A 20,091-nucleotide genomic window follows, 5' to 3' on the forward strand; every position below is an offset into this window, starting at 1 on the left:
GTGGGGACTCCTACAATCAAGGGTCCATTGTTTTCCTCTCCCTGCCCCGGCCCCAGCCCTGCAAAGAAGCCCAGTCCTGTCTGGCCCTGCAGCAGGAACTGGAGGCACTGCAGGTCCGGGACAGTGACTCTGTGTCTGGGATGCTCAGGAGATCCTCAGCTCGGGCAGCTCGTGCAGCCCCAGGGCCCCGCTGCCCAGCACAGCAGCAGAGAGTTGGCTCCGGGGCTCCTCAGGCTGCTCCTGCTGCCATCCCAGGCACAGGGCAGCCTCTTGCCAGGGCTCCTCTGCACACACACGAGCTCCTGCTCTTCTCCTGGCCCATGCCAGCTCCCCACAGGGCCTTTCCCAGGGGAACACGTCTGTGCTGGCCTGAGCAGCCATTGCTGTAGCCTCTGCCCTGCTGCCCAGAGCCCCCGAGCTGGGGGTGCTGCTCTGCAGAGCATGGGGGCTGTGCTGCCCGGGGCCATGGGCTGCCTCTGCTGGGCTGTGCTGCTCAAGCTGGGAGACAGAGCTCTGCAGCTGATGGTGCTCCCTGCACTGACCCCCTCCCACACAGGCTCTGCTGTGGCCATGGAGGGTGCTCAGAGGTGCCTGCCTTGTTCCAGGGCGGGCACATGGGCTGGGGCTGCCCTGGATCCTCCTCTGCAAGTTCCCCGAGGGTCAGACGAGTCACTGCTCAGACTCCTTTCCCTGTACCTGCTGTGTCCCCTGGGCTGCAGAGCTCTCATGGGTCACAGGAAACATTCAGTCCTTTATCTGTGGGTGAGCCCACCCTGGACAGGCCTGTGCCCAGTGAGCTCCACTCACTGCTGATCCCTGGCACACACTGTCCCTGCAGGTCCCCCGTGTTCTGCTGGCAGCTCCCAAGTCCCTCCAGAAGAACATTCCCCTGCCATCAGCCCTGGCACAAGCTGCAGAGCCCCAGGAAGGTTCATCACAGACCATTCACCATCTGGTGGGCACTGGCCACCAACAAGCAAAACCTGAAGCACACCCCAGTCTCTTGAAGGCCACACTGGGACCCTGATCTCATCCCACTGAGCCCTGGGAGAACAAGGAACACAGGCAGCCTCTTTAGAGTCTGGTCCTTGGGCCTGTTCCTGACAGTGACTGTGGAGGGAGAGCAAAGCCTTCCTGCAGTGCCTTCAGGAGATGCCCTTTGCTGATGGAACTGCTGTGGCGGAGCCCAGCTGTGTCCCAGCAGTGCCCATGGCCTGTCCCTGCCTGTGACACGCAGCAGGACTCGCACCACCCGGACAGAGCTGTTGGCCTTACACCATCACAGCGGCTCCAAAGGAGAGAGTGGAAGTAATAAGAGAGGAGCTCTGAAAAGACCAAGCTCTGCTGCTCCCTGGCTGTGCTGCTCTGCTGGGACTCTTCCCCCCCAATGCCTGCAACACTGGCCCTGCCCTCCAGCTCCAGGGATGGACTTAACCAAAGGATCTCAAACAGACACCTTGCTGATGGGTCCTTTATTTAATGTGAATACCCACAGAGCAGACTCCTTATTGACACAGTCCCTGCCAACAGTCACATTCAGCCCGTAAACAGTGAATAAGATGCATAACAAAATCTTTTGGATACAACCTTAACATATGAGAAGAAAAAAAAGCCACCAAAACCACCACCACCAAAACAACCTGAGAAGGCAGGCTGGGCCTCTAATGATTACACTTTAGCCTATGGAGCTGAAAACAGGCAGGTTTTTGCTTCTGGAAAGCATCCAGTCATCACTTTCCTCAGGGCGTCCCTGAGCTCCTGGTTCCTCAGGCTGTAGATGAGGGGCTTCAGGGCTGGAGGTGCCACCGAGTACAGAACTGGCAGTGCCAGGTCCAGGGATGGGGAGGAGATGGAGGGGGGCTTCAGGCAGGCAACAAAGCCAGTGCTGAGGAACAGGGAGACCACGGCCAGGTGAGGGAGGCACGTGGAAAAGGCTTTGTGCCATCCCTGCTCAGAGGGGATCCTCAGCACGGCCCTGAAGATCTGCACATAGGAGAAAACAATGAACACAAAAGAACCAAAAGTTAAACAGATGGAAAACACAACAAGCCCGAGCTCCCTGAGGTGGCAGTGTGAGCAGGAGAGCTTGAGGATGTGTGGGATTTCACAGAAGAACTGGCCCAGGGCATTGCCCTGGCCCAGGGGCAGGGAAAATGTATTGGCCGTGTGCAGGAGAGCGTAGAGAAAGGCACTGGCCCAGGCAGCTGCTGCCATGTGGGCACAAGCTCTGCTGCCCAGGAGGGTCCCGTAGTGCAGGGCTTTGCAGATGGACACGTAGCGCTCGTAGCACTCGACAGCGAGGAGGGAAAACTCTGCTGAAATGAAAAAGAGAAAGAGAAAGAGGCTGTGCAGCACCTCCTGCCTAGGAGGTGGTTCTGGTGTCCCAAAAGGGAATTGTGCATGGCCTTGGGGACAGTGGTGCAGATGGAGCCCAGGTCGGTGAGGGCCAGGCTGAGCAGGAAGAAGAACATGGGGCTGTGCAGGTGCTGGCCGCAGGCTCCGGCGCTGATGATGAGGCCGCTGCCCAGGAGGGCAGCCAGGGAGATGCCCAGGAAGAGGCAGAAGTGCAGGAGCTGCAGCTGCCGCGTGTCTGCCAATGCCAGCAGGAGGAAGGGGCTGATGGAGCTGCTGTTGGACACTCGCCGTGTCTGGCCATGGGGACCTGTTCATGGAGAAGTCAGTGACAGCTTAAGGGAAACGTCTCTCAGCAAAATCAAAGACATGCCCCACAAATCCTTCTCCTGTCACACACTGACACCTTATGGGGATTCAGAGTGTGGCCACAGAGAAGGGCTTTGGCTGGCGTGGGGCCTTGCGAGAGACGGGGCGGGCCGGGGCCTTGTCTGGCAGGAGGCGAGACAAAGAGCAAGAGGCGAGACAAAGAGTAGGATAGTTAATGGGAGATTGGGCGAGGAGATGGTAATCTGTAGCCCTTGGAGATGTAAAACATAGAACCTTAGCAGCTGAAGTTTGTAGCTGCTGAACTGCTGGTTTGGAACAGTATATAAAGATGGGACTTGTGCGATAGAATTTGGCTTTGCATGCAGCCGGCCAAGTCCGTGTTCGATCACCGACAACACCCTTCTGTTTTTCTAGCAGATCTTCCTTCAGCTCCAGCCGCAGCCCTGGTTGGTGCTGGCTGAGTGTGACATGAGTTTCAGGGCAGTTGCTCCGGGGGTTTTTATAATTCAGCCTTGCTGTGCAGAAGTGGGAGGGGGACAGGGACCTGTCCTGGTGTTCCACTTTGAAAGCCCAGCTAACACAAGGGCACTCCCAGGGCCCAAGAACAGGAATGGCAAAAGCTGTTAAAGTGTTCTAGAGGTTTTTATAGCTCCTCTTCATCTCCCCTGCTGACTGTTTTTGGATGTCAGAAACACTCAGCATTTCTGCTGCCCTCGGGGAGAATAGAGCGAGTTCTGTGAGGCAAGGTGGTGAGTGGAGAGTGAGGGGAGCTGGTCTGTCACTCTGTCCTGTTCCAAGATCCTCTGGCCTTTCACCCTCCTCAGACAGAGGATAATCACCCTCCCATATTTCCCTTAAAAACCATCCCAATGCTGCTGAGAGCAGATCGATCCACCACAGCCCATCAAATGTCCATCCCCTTCTCGAGCTCTCAGCCCCACACTGGTAGCCAAATACACACATGGCTCGTTTCACCAACCCAACAGCCCTTTCTCCATCATAAAACTTTTGTGTCTCACTGTGGGGCTTTCAGGTAACACCAAGATGCTACACGACCTGTTTGCGCCCTGGAGGCAAGCTCAGAGCTTAGGGGGAATCCTCAAGAAGAAAGCCAAGTGTCCTAATGATGGCATTGGATGTAGGGAGATGGAGCTCCTTCCCTGGCTGCATTGCCCACAGCCGGGCTCTGGGGCCAGCGTCACCCTGAGCCAGCTGTGCCCCCTCCCAGAGCCCCCAGGGCCGGGCAGCTGCTCCCAGCCCTGTGCTCTGCAGAGGGAACTGGGCCCGGGGCTGCAGAGCTGCCCCACGGCTCTGCTGCAGCTCTGCCTGCCCAGGAGGGGCTTCACGCCTTGGACCCCCGGCCCTGAGGGCAGAGGCTTGGCTGAGGGAGAGAGGAGGGGAGGGGGCTTGTTCAGAGGGAGGGGCTGCACTCGAGGGCATCCTGTGGAGGTCTCTAAGCTCTCCCTGCCACAACATTTCTGCCTTTTGTTTTCTCTCATTGCCTGATCTTCTCTCTGCTTGCTGAAGATCTTCCTCCCGGAGGTGTTTCCCTGTGCCTGACCTCTTCCTGCCAGCACTCACAGACCCCATATCTCTGTGCACTCTCCTTGGCCCTACAGAAACCTGCCTGTGTGCAGGGCACTGGCTGGGGACAGGTTCTGTTTGCAGCTGGGAGAAAGGACAGCTCAGACTGAGCCCGGTGGGTCCAGCAAAGGTGATGCCGGTGCGGTGCATGGGCAGAGGAGTGTCTTGAAAGCACTTTAGGAAACTCCTGCAGAGCACTCAAGTTACAGTTCCGATGCCTTAGGGACTCTTAAAAATGATGAATGCCTTTATCACTTCCCCCCTCCCATTCCCCAAGAGTAGGAGACTGAAAACAGTCTCAGGAAATTTCATCCCTATAGAAAGGATTGTGTTGGAAATACTACTGGACTGAGCTGAAGGCCTGAGCATGTCCTCATGTTCTACACCAGAGATACTCAGAGAATGCACTTCCTGAATCCACAGTCAGTGGCATGTTCCAGCTTGAGGAGATCACTCCAGGAACTGCAGCTGCACTGTCCTGCAGCCAGAGGCTTCCTGTGTCAAGGGCTGGGAATGATTCTCCCCAGGTCACTTCTCAGCATCTTCCCAGCCCTAACGGATGGAACCCCTCTGTGCCTCTGTGCTGTGCCCGGGCTGGCTGCAGGCAGTGCCCCAGCCGCCGGAAAGGCAGATCCTGTCCCTCCCTCATTGCTCGGGACTCTTCCCGGGGCACTGGGATGTGGGCATGTGCAATGCCAAGGGCAGGACCATGGGGTGGCCCCTGCCATGCTGCTGAGCAGGAAAAAAGAGGCAATGAGGCCCCAGGGCTGCAAGGGTCACTTGTCTCCCAACTGGCCTCAGGGCCAGGGCCAGCAGCCCTGGCCAAAGTGCTCCAGAAGTTGCCTCTGTCAGGGCCTTTCAGCTTCTGCACACCCCTCTGCCCTCTCCGGCCCAGGCTGTCCCACGGTGTCCCTGCCCTGCGCCTCTGTCCCTGCAGGCTGTCCTCATCCCCCCGGCTGCCCCACCTGGCTGGCCCCTTCCTTTGCTGGCAGCTCTGCGTCCTGCCTGCCTCTGCCTGGGCACACAGAGCCTTGGGCTGCTCCAGACTCCTTCTGGGGGACACGTTGCACCACTGCACTGCCCGGGGAGAGAAATTCCTTTCTCCTCGTGTCCAGTTTGGACCTCCCCAGCTGCCCTTTGCATTAATTCTTTCTTTTGCCGGCTGTTCTCTACTGTGTCAAAAGGATCCACCATCTCTGAAACCACCCTTCAAGCCCTCCCAGGACTCTCCTCCGCTGTCCTCAGTCTCCACTCCACTGAGCACAGAGCTCCTTTGTCCCTGTGTAGTGATCATGTGCTTGAGGCCACGGGCACCTGGACAAGAAGGTCGGTTCTTTTCTACAGCAAGGAAACCACAGAAGCCCAGTGTTTTGAAGGCAGATGAGAGGCAGCCACCAGAGGCCAAGGCAAGCCAGACCTGTGTGTCCTTGCAGCTTCTGTCTGAAAGCAACCCTTGGACATATGGGGAGTTTTGGAGGTGGAATTCCATTTCAGCTGTGCGTGCCTGGACCAGAATGACAGTTCTTCTCGCCAGGAAGGAAAGGGCAGAGCCCCAGTGTTTCAAAGGCTGATTAGTGGTGCCTCAAGGAGGCCAAGGCCAGCCAGACCTGTTTGTCTTGGCAGCTTTTGTCTTGGAGCAATCCTTGGATAGACGGATCTTGGGCGGCCAAATCCCACTTTTGTCCATGGACGTCTGACCCATAAGGACAGTTCTTTTCCACTGGCAGAAAAGTGAGGAGCCCCAGTGTTTCAAAGGCAGATGAGAGCTGGCCCTCAGGAAGCCAAGGGAAGCTGGACATTCCTGGCAGCTTTTGTCTGGGAGCTATTCCTTGGATAGATGGAATTTCAGAGGTGGATTCCCAATTTTGGCCATGGATGGCTGGACTTGAAAGATGGTTTTTTCCATGGCAAGAAAAGCACAGCCCCCCTGTGTTTTGAAGGCAGATGTGAGGTGGCCCCTAAGAGGCCAAGGCCAGCCTGAGCTGTCTGTCCTGGCAGGTTTCACATGGGAACAATCCTCGGATAGAATCCAATTTGGAGGTAGCATCCTAATTTCAGCCATGGGTCCCTGGAGGAGGACATTTCTTTCCCACAGAAAGGAAAGCACGGAACTCCAGCGTTTCAGGGGCAGAGGAGAAGCAACCCTCAACATGCCAAGGTCAGCTGGACCAGGCAGGTGGCCCCCAGGAGGCCAAGCCAACCAGACCTGTTCCACGCTCTTTGCAGCCTTGGGGCCCTGCAGCATCACAATTTTGTTCCCCTGAGGCCCAGCAATATCACAGTGGTCTCCTTGGCTCTGCAGTGGCACAAAGGCCCCTTGCTTCCATGAGGCCTTGCTGTGTCAAAACGGTTTCCTTGGTTCCATGGGGCTGCAAAATAACACAATGGCCCACTGGTTCCATGAGGTCACAGAGTGTCACAGCGGTCTCCATGATTCCATAAGGTCCTGCAGGGTCACAGTGGCTCCTTGGTTCTATTGGGCTTCCCAGGAACACAATGGCCCCTTGGTTCCACAAGGCCTGGCTGTGTCACACTGGCCCTTTGCTTCCATGAGACCTTACAGTGTCACAATGGTTTCCTTGGTTCTATCAGGCCCTGTGGTGTCACAATGGCCCCTTGATTCCATTGGGCCTCTTACTGTTACATAGTTCTTAGTTCCGTGACGCCCTGTAGTGTCACAGTGGTCTCCTTGGCTCCATGGTGCCACGCAGTGTCACAACGGCCCCTTGGTTCTCTGAGGCCCGGCTGTGTCACAATGGCCCCTGGCTCCCATGAGGCCCTGTGATGTCACAATGGTCTCATTGGTTCCACGAGGCCCTGCAGTTCCACAATGGCCCTTTGGTCTCACAAGGCCTTGGAGTGCCATAATAGTCTCAGCGGGTTCCCCCGCTGCTTCACAATGGCCTCCTTGGTTCCATGATGCCCCGTAGCGTAACAATGGTATCCTTGCTTCCACACAGTCAGAATGGCCCCGGGGCCTCCTGGAGCCCCACAGTGTCACTACGATCCCCTTGATTCCACCAGGCCCTGCCGTGCTACAATGACCCCTTGGTTATACAAGGCCCTGCAGTGTCACAATGGCCCCTTGGTTCTGAAGTGTGCAAGAGCCGAATACTAAGAGAAAGGCTCCAAAAAACACTTCGTCATTATCACTGCTCAACACCAGAAAGGCTTCAAAAGTGCTTCGTCATTATGGCTGCTTATCATAATCACTTTTGAACGCCTGGAAACTACGTGCCGTACGGGCCGTGCATAGCCCGCCTGGAGGCCCATAAAAAGGAAGGCAAAACTGGTGCAAAATGTGGAGGCGAAAGCAAAAGGTAGAATCCCCGCCCTTTGCCTTTCCCCCCACCACCACCATCGCCTGCTGCCAGACACCCTGAGGCCTCCGGGAGCCGACGCCGCCCACCTGGGGAGCACCCCCCAATCCTTCACCCCTGCACTGAAATCCCGAGGGAGTTGTGCAACCCCTAGCCCTGCTCCTTCGTCCCAGGCGCACCGAGGTTCAGCTGCAAGCATCGAGCCTGCATCTCGGAGCATGGGCCGCCGCTTTCCAGCCAAACTGCTCCAGACATCAGAAGAGGCAGATAAGACCCTTCAAACAACAGGAAAAAAAAGGCAAAAACCTCTCCACTTCCCCCACCCTGTCTCAGCAGCAACAAAGGTAGCACAGTGTGGTGCTGACTTATCCTATGCTTTTTAGAGTAACCTTGGCTTTTCTAACTTTTCTCCACTTTTCTCCTTCTTTCTCTTTGCCTCTCTTACCATTAGATAAACAGATACCCATTTTTTTGGCACCAACATTTAATCTCGTTTGGTTTTAATCTGGTCTTTGGGAATATTTTGAAGCTTCAAAGTTCTTTCCTTTTATACTCAGAGATTTTGTTTTCTTTGCCCTTCTGGGTGTAAATCAGATAGTAACAAAGTGTCATAATGCTCTCCACAGTTCCATGAGGCCCCACAATGTCCCAATGGACTTTTGGTTCCATGAACTTTGGTACTGTCAGCAACAGTCTCCTTGGGTCCGCAGTGTCACAATGGACCCTTGGCTCCATGAGGTTCCGTAGCGTAACATGGACGCCTTGACTCCATGAGGTTGTGGAGTGTCACAAGGATCTCCTTGGTTCTGCGGCCCTGCTGTGTGACAATGGGCCTGTGCTTCCATGAAGTTCTGTACTGTCAACCATGATCTCCTTGCTTGCACAGTGTCATAACTGACCCTTGGTTCCATCAGGTGCCTGGCCTCCAACAGCCTCTAAGAGACCCTTATGGCCCCTCAAGGCCCCTCACAGCCCCTCATGACCCCTCAATGCCCCTCACAGTTCCCCATGGCCCCTCATGGCAGCTCACAGTCCCTCATAGCCCCTCACAGTTCATGGCCACTCATGACCCTTCACAGCCCCCAACAATCTCTCATGGCCCCTCACAGCACCTCAGGGCCCCTCATGGCCCCTCACGACTCCTCATGACCCTTCACAGCCCCTAACAAACCCTCAAGGCACCTCACAGCCCTTCACAGCCCCTCAAAACCTCTTGGAGATCTTCTGCAGCCTAAGTAATTTCTGTGTTAATCCCACTGAAACAACCAAAAGTGGAGTAAAAATAAAGAAATTAAGCAAAGAGGTCTACAGCTGCTTAATTTTACTGGAATTTGGGGGTGAATTTGGGGTTCAGGGGAATATTTGGGAGGATCTGAGTGTTGTGGAGCCACGAAGCCAGGCAGACTGGGACCACAATCTCACAGTTGTGCTGGCAGAACGTGTCCACCTGAGCCAGTCTGTTCTCCAGGAATTCCAGTTGTCTGTCTCAGTCCCTGGCCTGAGTCTCCCCATTTGGGGTGTGACCTCCAAAGTGCCCAAATCGCTGCTGAAGTGCCAGAGCTGCTCCTGGTTGTGGATGTTCCTGTCCCCCAGCCTGTTCTGGTCGGTGCCATGGGGTATGGGAGAGGGTCTGAGTGCTCCTTGGGGGACTGGGATGGGCTTTTATGGCCCTTGGAGCTGTTTGAGGTGCTGAGACAGGGTTTGGGGGCTTTTGGGGCAGTCTGTGTGGGAGTTTTGGGGTGTTGGCAGGGCTGTGTGGCTTGGAGAGAATTTGGGTGGGTGTTGGGGGAGATGGGTTGGCAATTTTGTGGCTTTTGGGGCCATTGCTATTGCAGGGAGTGGTTGGGGGAGTCGTGGCTGGGAGCTGTGGGGTGGTTTGAGGGGTCTGGGAGTGGCTGTGGAGCTGGGAGGGGGTTTTAGGGCAGTTGTGACCTCCTCCACAGATAGCCAAAGTCGCCACCAGACCCCACCCCCAAATGCTGCCAGGAGTTGGGGGTTCCATGTTGGGGTTCATCCTCCTGGCGCTGCAAGAGAAGGTGAGGGGGGGTCCCCAGGGGCTGTGTGTGTCCCCCCAGAGCGTGGGTGACCCCCCCCCCCATGCCGGTGTCACCGCCTTTTCCCTGCCCACAGGGCTCCTGAGGCAGCCCCTGCTGCCCCGGGAGGAAATTTGGGGAGGGGGCAGAGGGGGTGGGCAGCCCCCGCCAGGGGATGACCTCGGCCCAGCGCCCTTCGTTCAGCACCGAGCTGGGCTTGGGGCCGCAGGAGGAAGAGGCCGATGGGAAGCAGATCCTGCAGGGGGGACAGGGCTTGGGCTCAGGGCAAGGTCCTGCCCTGCACACCTGGCTCAGGTGTGAGCCTGCCCCGGGAAGGGAGCGGGACATTGCCATCCCCACGGATCAGGGCTGGGAGCAGCGCTGGGAGCACGGACATGGAAATCCTGGGAGCCACTGGGACCGCCCTGGGGGGTGAATGATCCCCCCCAGCACCTTTCCAGGCCGCCCTGCGAGCTGAGAAATGCTCGCTGGGCCTCGGCCTTGGCCAAGAGCCCCCGGGCTCAGCTGCTCTGAGCTCAGGCGCTGCCGGCTCCCGCAGCCCGCCCAGGGCCGCCCTGCCCGTGCCGGGGCTGTGCTGGAATTCTCTGCTGCTGCTGGGCTACTCGGGGGCTCTGGCCCAGCAGGAAAGGTGACCCTGAGCCAGGAGCTTTCCTTGGCCGCAGCAAAGCCTCGGCACGGAAAGACCTTCCCAGCGCTGGGCCCTGGGCCGGGAGGGATTGTGCCACCAGAGCTGTCCCTCCATTTCTTCTGCCAGGCAGCTTTAGCACAGGAGAAGTGGAGAAGCCAGAGCTGCCTCTCAGCTTTCCACAGTGCCCGCAGAGCTCCAGGGCAAGGTCCTGGCCCTGGCTCGGGGCTGGGCCGGGGCCAGCGGCAGAAAATCAACTTGCAGCTTGGGCCCCGCAGCAGGGAGGAGCAGCAATTGCTGGCTGAGAGAGACTCTTGCCAAGGGCCTGCGGGGCCGGGCCCCAGGGAACGGCTTCCCGCTGCCCGAGGGCAGGCTGAGATGGGATGTGGGGCAGCAATGGTTCCCTGGCAGGGCGCTCAGGGCCTGGCCCAGGCTGGCCCCAGAAGCTGCGGCTGCCCCCGCATCCCTGCAAGTGTCCCAGGCCGGCTCAGCCATTGGGGCTTCCTGCCCAGGAGGGCTGGGCTGGGCTGGGCTGGGGCTGCTGAGGGCGGGATGGGCTCTGCCTGAGACAGCTGAAGGCTGCACATGATGAGGCCGGGGGGACCCCGTTCCTCAGTGGGTTCTGGGATATCCTGGGGCTCCTGGGGCTCCATGCTTTCCTTCCTAAGGAAAAGAACCATCCTTCTCATCCAGGCTCCCATGGCCAAAACTGAGATTCTACCTCCCAAATTCTGTCTATCCAAGGATTGCTCCCAGACAAAAGCTGCCATGAGAGACAGGTCTGGCTGCTCTCGCCCATGGTGGCCACCTCTCATCTTCTTTCCAAACTCTTGGACTTTGTGCTTTTCTTGCATGTGGAATAAACCCATCCTTCTCAACAAGGTGCCCATGGCCAAAATTGGGATTCCACCTCCCAAATTCCCAATATCCAAGGGCTGCTCCCAGACAAACCTGGCAGGACAGACAGATGTGGCTGGCCTTGGCCTCCTGTGGCTGTGTCTCCTCTGCCCCTGAAACCCTGGGGCTCGGTGCTGCCCTTCCTCTGGAGACCACTGTGACCCTGCGTGGCCTCATGGAACCCAGGGGCCGTTGTGACCCTGCAGGGCTGGTGGCACCAAGGGGACCATTGTGACCCTGTGGTGTTCCATGGAACCAAGGGGCCACTGTGGCACTGCTGGCCCCAAAGAACCAAGGGGCCTTTGTGACAGGGCAGCTGGGGAGGCCCAGAGTGGACACCAGGAGAAGGGAATTTCCCTCCCAGGCAGGGCTGGGGTGCAACACATCCCCCAGAAGGAGCCTGGAGCAGCCCAAGGCTCTGTGTGCCCAGGCAGAGGCAGGCAGGACGCAGAGCTGCCAGCAAAGGAAGGGGCCAGCCAGGTGGGGCAGCCGGGGAGATGAGGACAGCCTGCAGGGACAGAGGCGCAGGGCAGGGACACCGTGGGACAGCCTGGGCTGCAGAGGGCAGAGGGATGGGCAGCAGCTGCAAGGCCCTGACAGAGCCAACTTGTGCAGCCCTTTGGCCACGGCTGCTGGCCCTGGCCCTGAGGCCAGGAGGGGACAAGTGACCCCTGCAGCCCTGGGGCCTCAGGGCCTCCTTGTCCCTGCCCAGGGGTGCAGGATCAGGGGGGTTCTCCTCAGGCGGGCAGCGTTGGCTCCAGGAGGCCCCAGAGTGTCTGGCAGCAGGCGATGGTGGTGGGGGGAAAGGCAAAGGTCAGGGACTCTGCCCCTCGCTTTTCCCTCCACACCTGCACCAGTTTCACCTTCCTTTTTATGGGCCTCAAGGCGAGCTACCCATGGTCTGTACCGCCCATTTTATGATAAGCAGACCAAATGACGAGGCATTTTTGAAGCAGTCATAATGACAAAGCACTTTTTGGAGCCTTTCTCTTATTATTAGGCTCTTACAGTGACCCTGCAGGGCCCATGGAACCAAGGGAACGTGGAACAGCTCTGGCTGCCTTGGGCTCCCGGGGCCGCCTGACAGCTCTGGCTGACCTTGGCATGTCCAGGGCTGATTCTCATCTGCCCCTGGAGTGCTGGGGCTCCGTGCTTTCCTTCCTATGGAACAGAACTGTCCTTCTCCTCCAGGGGCCCGTGGTCCAAAGTGGGATTCTGCCTCCAAAATTCCATCTGTCAAAGGATTGCTCTGTGACGAAAGGTGCCAGGACAGACGGGTCTGGCTGGCCTTGGCCTCTGGCGGTCGCCTCTCATCTGCCTTCCAAACGCTGGAGCTCCGTGATTTCTTCCCATGGAAAAGAAACGTCCTTCTCCTCCAGGAACAAATGGCCAAAAGTGGGATTCTATCTCCCACATTCTGTCTATCCAAGGATTGCTCCTAGGCAGGAGCTGCCAGGACAGATGGGCCTGGCTGGCCTTGGCCTCCTGGGGGCCACTTCTCATCAACCTTCAAAACACCAGTGCTCCACTGTGGGAATTAACAGCAGGTCAGCGAGCCTGTCTGATTCCGACATCGATCTTAGCACAATCCGTTTGTACCCATGAGAAACTTAGTGTGAACAGAAGCAAGACACCTAAACAACAGAAAGAGAAAACAGCAACAAGGCTGCACCTGGTGTTTTTCTGAACACTCAGAATGCTGATGCTATAGGTAACCAATAACAGGATGTTGCAGTTAAATAATAGCCAATGACTCTGTTGTAGAAGTGAAGCAACCAATGGATAAGTTAATGAATGATAAACATACAAAAGTGTATAAATGACACTGACTTTTTAGAATAAACAGCCTTTTGCCTGGGGTTGTTGTTGGGGTTGGTGTGTGTCGTGTCCGTCCCAACAGCAACTCTCCACCCTTTCCCTACAGTGGAAAAGAACCGTCATTCCCATCCAGGTGCCCATGGCCAAAACTGGGATTCCACCTCCAAATTTCTGTATATCCAAGGATTGTTCCCAGATGAAACCTTCCAGGACAGACAGCTCTGCCTGGCTTGGCCTCCCAGGGACCACCTCTCATCTTCCCATGGAATTAAATATCTTTTATGTCCGGGCATCCATGGCCGATATTGAGAATCCACCTCCAAAATTCCAGATATCCAAGGATGGCTCCCAGACCAAAGCTGCCATGAGAGACAGATCTGGCTGCCCTCACCCATGGTGACCACCTCTCATCTTCTTCCAAAACACTTGGACTTTGTGCTTTTCTTTCATGTGGAATAAACCCATCCTTCTCAACAAGGCGCCCATGGCCAAAATTGGGATTCCACCTCCCAAATTCCCAATATCCAAGGGCTGCTCCCAGACAAAAGCTGCCATTACCATCAAGTCTGTCTGGCTTGGCCTCCTGAGGGCCAGATCTCACCCACCTTCCAAACCCTGGGGCTCTGTGCTTTCCTTCCTATGGAAAAGACTCATCCTGCCTGTCCAGGCACAAATGGCCAAAATTTGGATTCCACCTCCCAAATTCCCAATATCCAAGGGTTGCTCCCAGACAAACCTGCCAGGACAGACAGATGTGGCTGGCCTTGGCCTCTGGTGGCTGTGTCTCCTCTGCCCCTGAAACCCTGGGGCTCGGTGCTGCCCTTCCTCTGGAGACCACTGTGACCCTGCGTGGCCTCATGGAACCCAGGGGCCGTTGTGACCCTGCAGGGCTGGTGGCACCAAGGGGACCATTGTGACCCTGTGGTGTTCCATGGAACCAAGGGGCCACTGTGGCACTGCTGGCCCCAAAGAACCAAGGGGCCTTTGTGACAGGGCAGCTGGGGAGGCCCAGAGTGGACACCAGGAGAAGGGAATTTCCCTCCCAGGCAGGGCTGGGGTGCAACACGTCCCCCAGAAGGAGCCTGGAGCAGCCCAAGGCTCTGTGTGCCCAGGCAGAGGCAGGCAGGACGCAGAGCTGCCAGCAAAGGAAGGGGCCAGCCAGGTGGGGCAGCCGGGGAGATGAGGACAGCCTGCAGGGACAGAGGCGCAGGGCAGGGACACCGTGGGACAGCCTGGGCTGCAGAGGGCAGAGGGATGGGCAGCAGCTGCAAGGCCCTGACAGAGGCAACTTGTGCAGCCCTTTGGCCACGGCTGCTGGCCCTGGCCCTGAGGCCAGGAGGGGACAAGTGACCCCTGCAGCCCTGGGGCCTCAGGGCCTCCTTGTCCCTGCCCAGGGGTGCAGGATCAGGGGGGTTCTCCTCAGGCGGGCAGCGTTGGCTCCAGGAGGCCCCAGAGTGTCTGGCAGCAGGCGATGGTGGTGGGGGGAAAGGCAAAGGTCAGGGACTCTGCCCCTCGCTTTTCCCTCCACACCTGCACCAGTTTCACCTTCCTTTTTATGGGCCTCAAGGCGAGCTACCCATGGTCTGTACCGCCCATTTTATGATAAGCAGACCAAATGACGAGGCATTTTTGAAGCAGTCATAATGACAAAGCACTTTTTGGAGCCTTTCTCTTATTATTAGGCTCTTACAGTGACCCTGCAGGGCCCATGGAACCAAGGGAACGTGGAACAGCTCTGGCTGCCTTGGGCTCCCGGGGCCGCCTGACAGCTCTGGCTGACCTTGGCATGTCCAGGGCTGATTCTCATCTGCCCCTGGAGTGCTGGGGCTCCGTGCTTTCCTTCCTATGGAACAGAACTGTCCTTCTCCTCCAGGGGCCCGTGGTCCAAAGTGGGATTCTGCCTCCAAAATTCCATCTGTCAAAGGATTGCTCTGTGACGAAAGGTGCCAGGACAGACGGGTCTGGCTGGCCTTGGCCTCTGGCGGTCGCCTCTCATCTGCCTTCCAAACGCTGGAGCTCCGTGATTTCTTCCCATGGAAAAGAAACGTCCTTCTCCTCCAGGAACAAATGGCCAAAAGTGGGATTCTATCTCCCACATTCTGTCTATCCAAGGATTGCTCCTAGGCAGGAGCTGCCAGGACAGATGGGCCTGGCTGGCCTTGGCCTCCTGGGGGCCACTTCTCATCAACCTTCAAAACACCAGTGCTCCACTGTGGGAATTAACAGCAGGTCAGCGAGCCTGTCTGATTCCGACATCGATCTTAGCACAATCCGTTTGTACCCATGAGAAACTTAGTGTGAACAGAAGCAAGACACCTAAACAACAGAAAGAGAAAACAGCAACAAGGCTGCACCTGGTGTTTTTCTGAACACTCAGAATGCTGATGCTATAGGTAACCAATAACAGGATGTTGCAGTTAAATAATAGCCAATGACTCTGTTGTAGAAGTGAAGCAACCAATGGATAAGTTAATGAATGATAAACATACAAAAGTGTATAAATGACACTGACTTTTTAGAATAAACAGCCTTTTGCCTGGGGTTGTTGTTGGGGTTGGTGTGTGTCGTGTCCGTCCCAACAGCAACTCTCCACCCTTTCCCTACAGTGGAAAAGAACCGTCATTCCCATCCAGGTGCCCATGGCCAAAACTGGGATTCCACCTCCAAATTTCTGTATATCCAAGGATTGTTCCCAGATGAAACCTTCCAGGACAGACAGCTCTGCCTGGCTTGGCCTCCCAGGGACCACCTCTCATCTTCCCATGGAATTAAATATCTTTTATGTCCGGGCATCCATGGCCGATATTGAGAATCCACCTCCAAAATTCCAGATATCCAAGGATGGCTCCCAGACCAAAGCTGCCATGAGAGACAGATCTGGCTGCCCTCACCCATGGTGACCACCTCTCATCTTCTTCCAAAACACTTGGACTTTGTGCTTTTCTTTCATGTGGAATAAACCCATCCTTCTCAACAAGGCGCCCATGGCCAAAATTGGGATTCCACCTCCCAAATTCCCAATATCCAAGGGCTGCTCCCAGACAAAAGCTGCCATTACCATCAAGTCTGTCTGGCTTGGCCTCCTGAGGGCCAGATCTCACCCACCTTCCAAACCCTGGGGCTCTGTGCTTTCCTTCCTATGGAAAAGACTCATCCTGCCTGTCCAGGCACAAATGGCCAAAATTTGGATTCCACCTCCCAAATTCCCAATATCCAAGGGTTGCTCCCAGACAAACCTGCCAGGACAGACAGATGTGGCTGGCCTTGGCCTCTGGTGGCTGTGTCTCCTCTGCCCCTGAAACCCTGGGGCTCGGTGCTGCCCTTCCTCTGGAGACCACTGTGACCCTGCGTGGCCTCGTGGAACCCAGGGGCCGTTGTGACCCTGCAGGGCTGGTGGCACCAAGGGGGCCATTGTGACCCTGTGGCATTCCATGGAACCAAGGGGCCACTGTGGCACTGCTGGCCCCAAAGAACCGAGGGGCCTTTGTGACCCTGCAGGGCCCACGGAACCAAGGGAACATGGAACAGCTCTGGCTGCCTTGGGCTCCTGGGGCCGCCTGGCAGCTCCGGCTGACCTTGGCATGGCCAGAGCTGCTTCTCACCTGCCCTGCAGCGCTGGGGCTCCGTGCTTTCCTTCCTATGGAACAGAACTGTCCTTCTCCTCCAGGGGCCCATGGCCAAAACTGGGATTCTACATCCAAATTTGATTATGTAAGGATTGTTCCCATATGAAACTTGCCAGGACAGACAGCTCTGGCTGGCCTTGGCCTCTTGGGGGCCACCTCTCATCTGCCTTTGAAACACTGCGGGGCTGTGCTGTTCTTCCCATGGAAAAGAAACATCTTCCAAGTGCAGGTGTCCATGGCCAAAACTGGGAATCCGGCTCCAAAATTCCATATATCCAAGTACAGCTCCCAGGCAAAATCTGCCAGGACTGACAAGTCCAGCTTCCCTTGGCTTCCTGAGGGCCAGCTCTCAGCTGCCTTTGAAACGCTGGGGCTGTGCTGCTCTTCCTGTGGAACAGAACCATCCTTCTCCTCCAGCTGCCCATGGCCAAAATTGCAATTTGGCCTCCAAGATTCCATCTATCCAAGGATTGCTGCCAGACAAAAGCTGCCAAGGCCAACAGGTCTGGCTGGCCTTGGCCTCTGGTGGCCGCCTTTCATGGATCACAGGGATACAGTTTGTTTTATCACAGATACTGTCCATGGTTACATCCACCCCTCGGTCTCGTGCCACCTATAGGTGGCATCTCTGCCCTGATGACCTGAGGCATCATGGGCCCACGAGTAGGGCTAATGAGAAACACCAAAACAACAAGCAGGTAGATCAGGCTGCAAAGATAGAAGTGTCACAGGTAGACGTGGACTGGAAACACAAGGGAGAGTTGTTCCTAGCTCGATGGGCCCATGATGCCTCAGGCCATCAGGGCAGAGATGCCACCTATAAGTGGGCACGAGACCGAGGGGTGGATCTGACCATGGACAGTATCTCCCAGGTGATCCATGACTGTGAGACATGCGCTGCGATCAAGCAGGCCAAGCGGGTGAAGCCTCTGTGGTACGGTGGGCGATGGTCCAAATACAAGTATGGGGAGGCCTGGCAGATTGATTACATCACACTGCCTCAAACCCGCCAAGGCAAGCGCTGTGTGCTCACAATGGTAGAAGGCACCACAGGAGGCTGGAGACCTACCCTGTGCCTCATGCTACTGCCCGGAACACCATCCTGGGCCTGGAAAAGCAAGTCCTTTGGAGGCATGGCACCCCTGAGAGAATCGAGTCTGACAATGGGACTCATTTTAAGACAGCCTTATTAACACCTGGGCTAGAGAACATGGCATAGAGTGGGTGTACCACATCCCTTACCATGCACCAGCTGCAGGCAAAGTGGAACGGTGCCATGGATTGTTGAAAACCACCTTGAAGGCACTGGGTGGGGGAACTTTCAAAAATTGGGAACAGAATCTGGCAAAGGCCACCTGGTTAGTTAAAACCTGAGGTTCCACCAATAGAGCTGGTCCAGCCCAGTCTGAATCCCTGCATACAGCAGATGGAGATAAGGCCCCAGTAGTGCATGTCAGAGGTCTGTTAGGAAAGACTGTGGGGATGAATTCTGCCTCGAGTACAGACCAACCCATCCGTGGGGTTGTCTTTGCTCAGGGACCTGGTTGCACATGGTGGGTAATGCAGAAAGATGGAAGAACACGTTGTGTACCACAGGGAGATCTGATTGTTGGGTGAAAACCACCTGTAGTGTGAAATGCCTGGGTACCCCTGCTTGCTGAGGGTCACTGTCACTGTTCGTACATAGCTGTATATATATATGTATATGTATATGTATTGATGTGTGTGTGTAGAGTTAGAATATCTTAGTTTGGGCATTGAGCCAATGATATGGGATAAGGGGTGGAATGTCTTGGGGTGACTTTATGATGCATATCCCATATCACTGCCCTATGCCCAGAAATTAATTTTTTTGCCTTTCTATGCCTCTAAACTGAGCCTGAGAGAGGGAAGGAAAAACTGAGCAAAACTTTTTCAAAGCAGTTTGCAGCTTGTTCAGGGTCACACAGAGATAGGGACTTTCTTTTTCCCAGCTGCAGCAGGGGAGGGAGGAGGCAGCCAGCTTGCTGCTTCCCTGGTCAGCTTTTGGCCAGTTCTTCAGCTTCTTTTTCTCCAAAGGGAGACTGAGAGCTGAATTTTTTTTTCCTTCCCTGGAATTCTGGATTTTCTTCCTTTTCTGATGGCCTACTTCAATATCAGAGCACATCGGGAGGACTTTCCACCGGGCACAGAGGGCCTGGCCCTGGGCCAAGCCCCAGCTCCGAGGAGACCAAAGGGAGGACTCTGACACTGTCACAGGTTTTTTCTCCACAGTGAGAGATTTTATTATTTAGCATTATTTTCCTTTTCCTGTGTGTTTGTTTAATAAATAGTTATTATCTCCTTCACTTTCCTTTGAGGAAAATTTATTTTTTCCCGAACCAGGTTCGGGGGAGGGGTGGTTGTGCCTTCCCTCAGAGGATATCTTTCTAAATTGGGCAAAACCGGCCCATATGCAAATGAACCAAACTTACAAAAGTGTGAAGAACTCGTGACCTGTTGTCCATCTTGGGGTCCCTCTTGGCAGTAGCCTCTGGCTACCCTGGGTGTACCTTTGAAGGCCTTTCAAATAAATACCTACCTTTATTCCCTTATTCTGGTCTAGCCTCTGTTTTTAGGTGGCCTCTCAAGGCATCAGCAGGGGCTGTGATCCCACACTTGTGGGGACCAGAACCGCCCCCAGGATCCCAACACTGCCTGACAGCGCTCCGGACACCGGGATGGCCGCGCGTCCGAGTCTCTGCCACCGTGCTGCTGCTTCCTTTGCTCATAGACACACCCAGAGGCCACTGTTAAGCCCGGATGGTCTCTGGTTCTGCCCTCTTCCTGATCCCGGGCAGGGATGCAGCACTGCTGCGCTTTCAGGAAGCTGCTCTTGAAAACTTCCAGCATTCCAAGCTCCTTTGCCCTCCGTGGAGGCTTGCCACGGAATCCCTCACAGCTGCCTCCGGAGCATCCTCCTGTTGGCTGTTCTAAAATCCAGGGCCTTCAGGGTGCTCAGCAAGACCTCTGACTCCACAGTGTTGTGGAACTGGACCTTCAGGACAGGGACCTTTCCAGCCTGAGCTGCCCTCGTTCCTCTGTGTCTCTGCACAAAACATGGCATGGTGTGGATACAAAAATGCTGCTAGCAAGGATTTTCTTGCTGTTTTCTAAGCCTGTGAGAGACTTTTCTCTCTCACGGAAGAGGTAGCAGAGTTATGTAAACAACCAAACAGCTGCAGCCTTGAAAAGTCTTGTTTATAGTACAGTAGAAAATATTTTGACAATGGATGCTTTAGGATTTTAGCCAATCACCCCAAGGGGTGGCTGATCCTTTGTCCAATTAGACTATGAAGAAAAAAGTCTATAAAAGAGTTTGTAAAATAATTAAATAAATCAATCTTGCTGCACAGTTCCTGCCTGCTGGATCTTCTCTCCTCCTCCCTACGGCTGCGGGACACGGTGATATTCCCTAGGGTTGCAGTAATAGCACGGAAGAGAGCGGCAGGAGGGGCCTGTGTGTC

General features: G+C 55.7%; 1 pseudogene across 1 annotated transcript; it reads right to left on the reverse strand.

The window, feature by feature from the left end:
* Positions 1 to 1,680: 1,680 nt before the first annotated feature.
* LOC309585578 (olfactory receptor 14J1-like) lies at positions 1,681 to 3,645 on the reverse strand (annotated as a pseudogene). Its single transcript has 2 exons — positions 3,624 to 3,645; positions 1,681 to 2,662 (listed from the first exon to the last, which is right to left on the reverse strand). The product of its transcript is annotated as an olfactory receptor 14J1-like (transcript).
* Between the last annotated feature and the right edge of the window lie 16,446 nt (positions 3,646 to 20,091).

The sequence above is a fragment of the Coloeus monedula genome (genome assembly GCF_965178545.1).
Source record: "Coloeus monedula genome assembly, contig: HAP1_SCAFFOLD_73, whole genome shotgun sequence".
Taxonomy (NCBI): domain Eukaryota; kingdom Metazoa; phylum Chordata; class Aves; order Passeriformes; family Corvidae; genus Coloeus; species Coloeus monedula.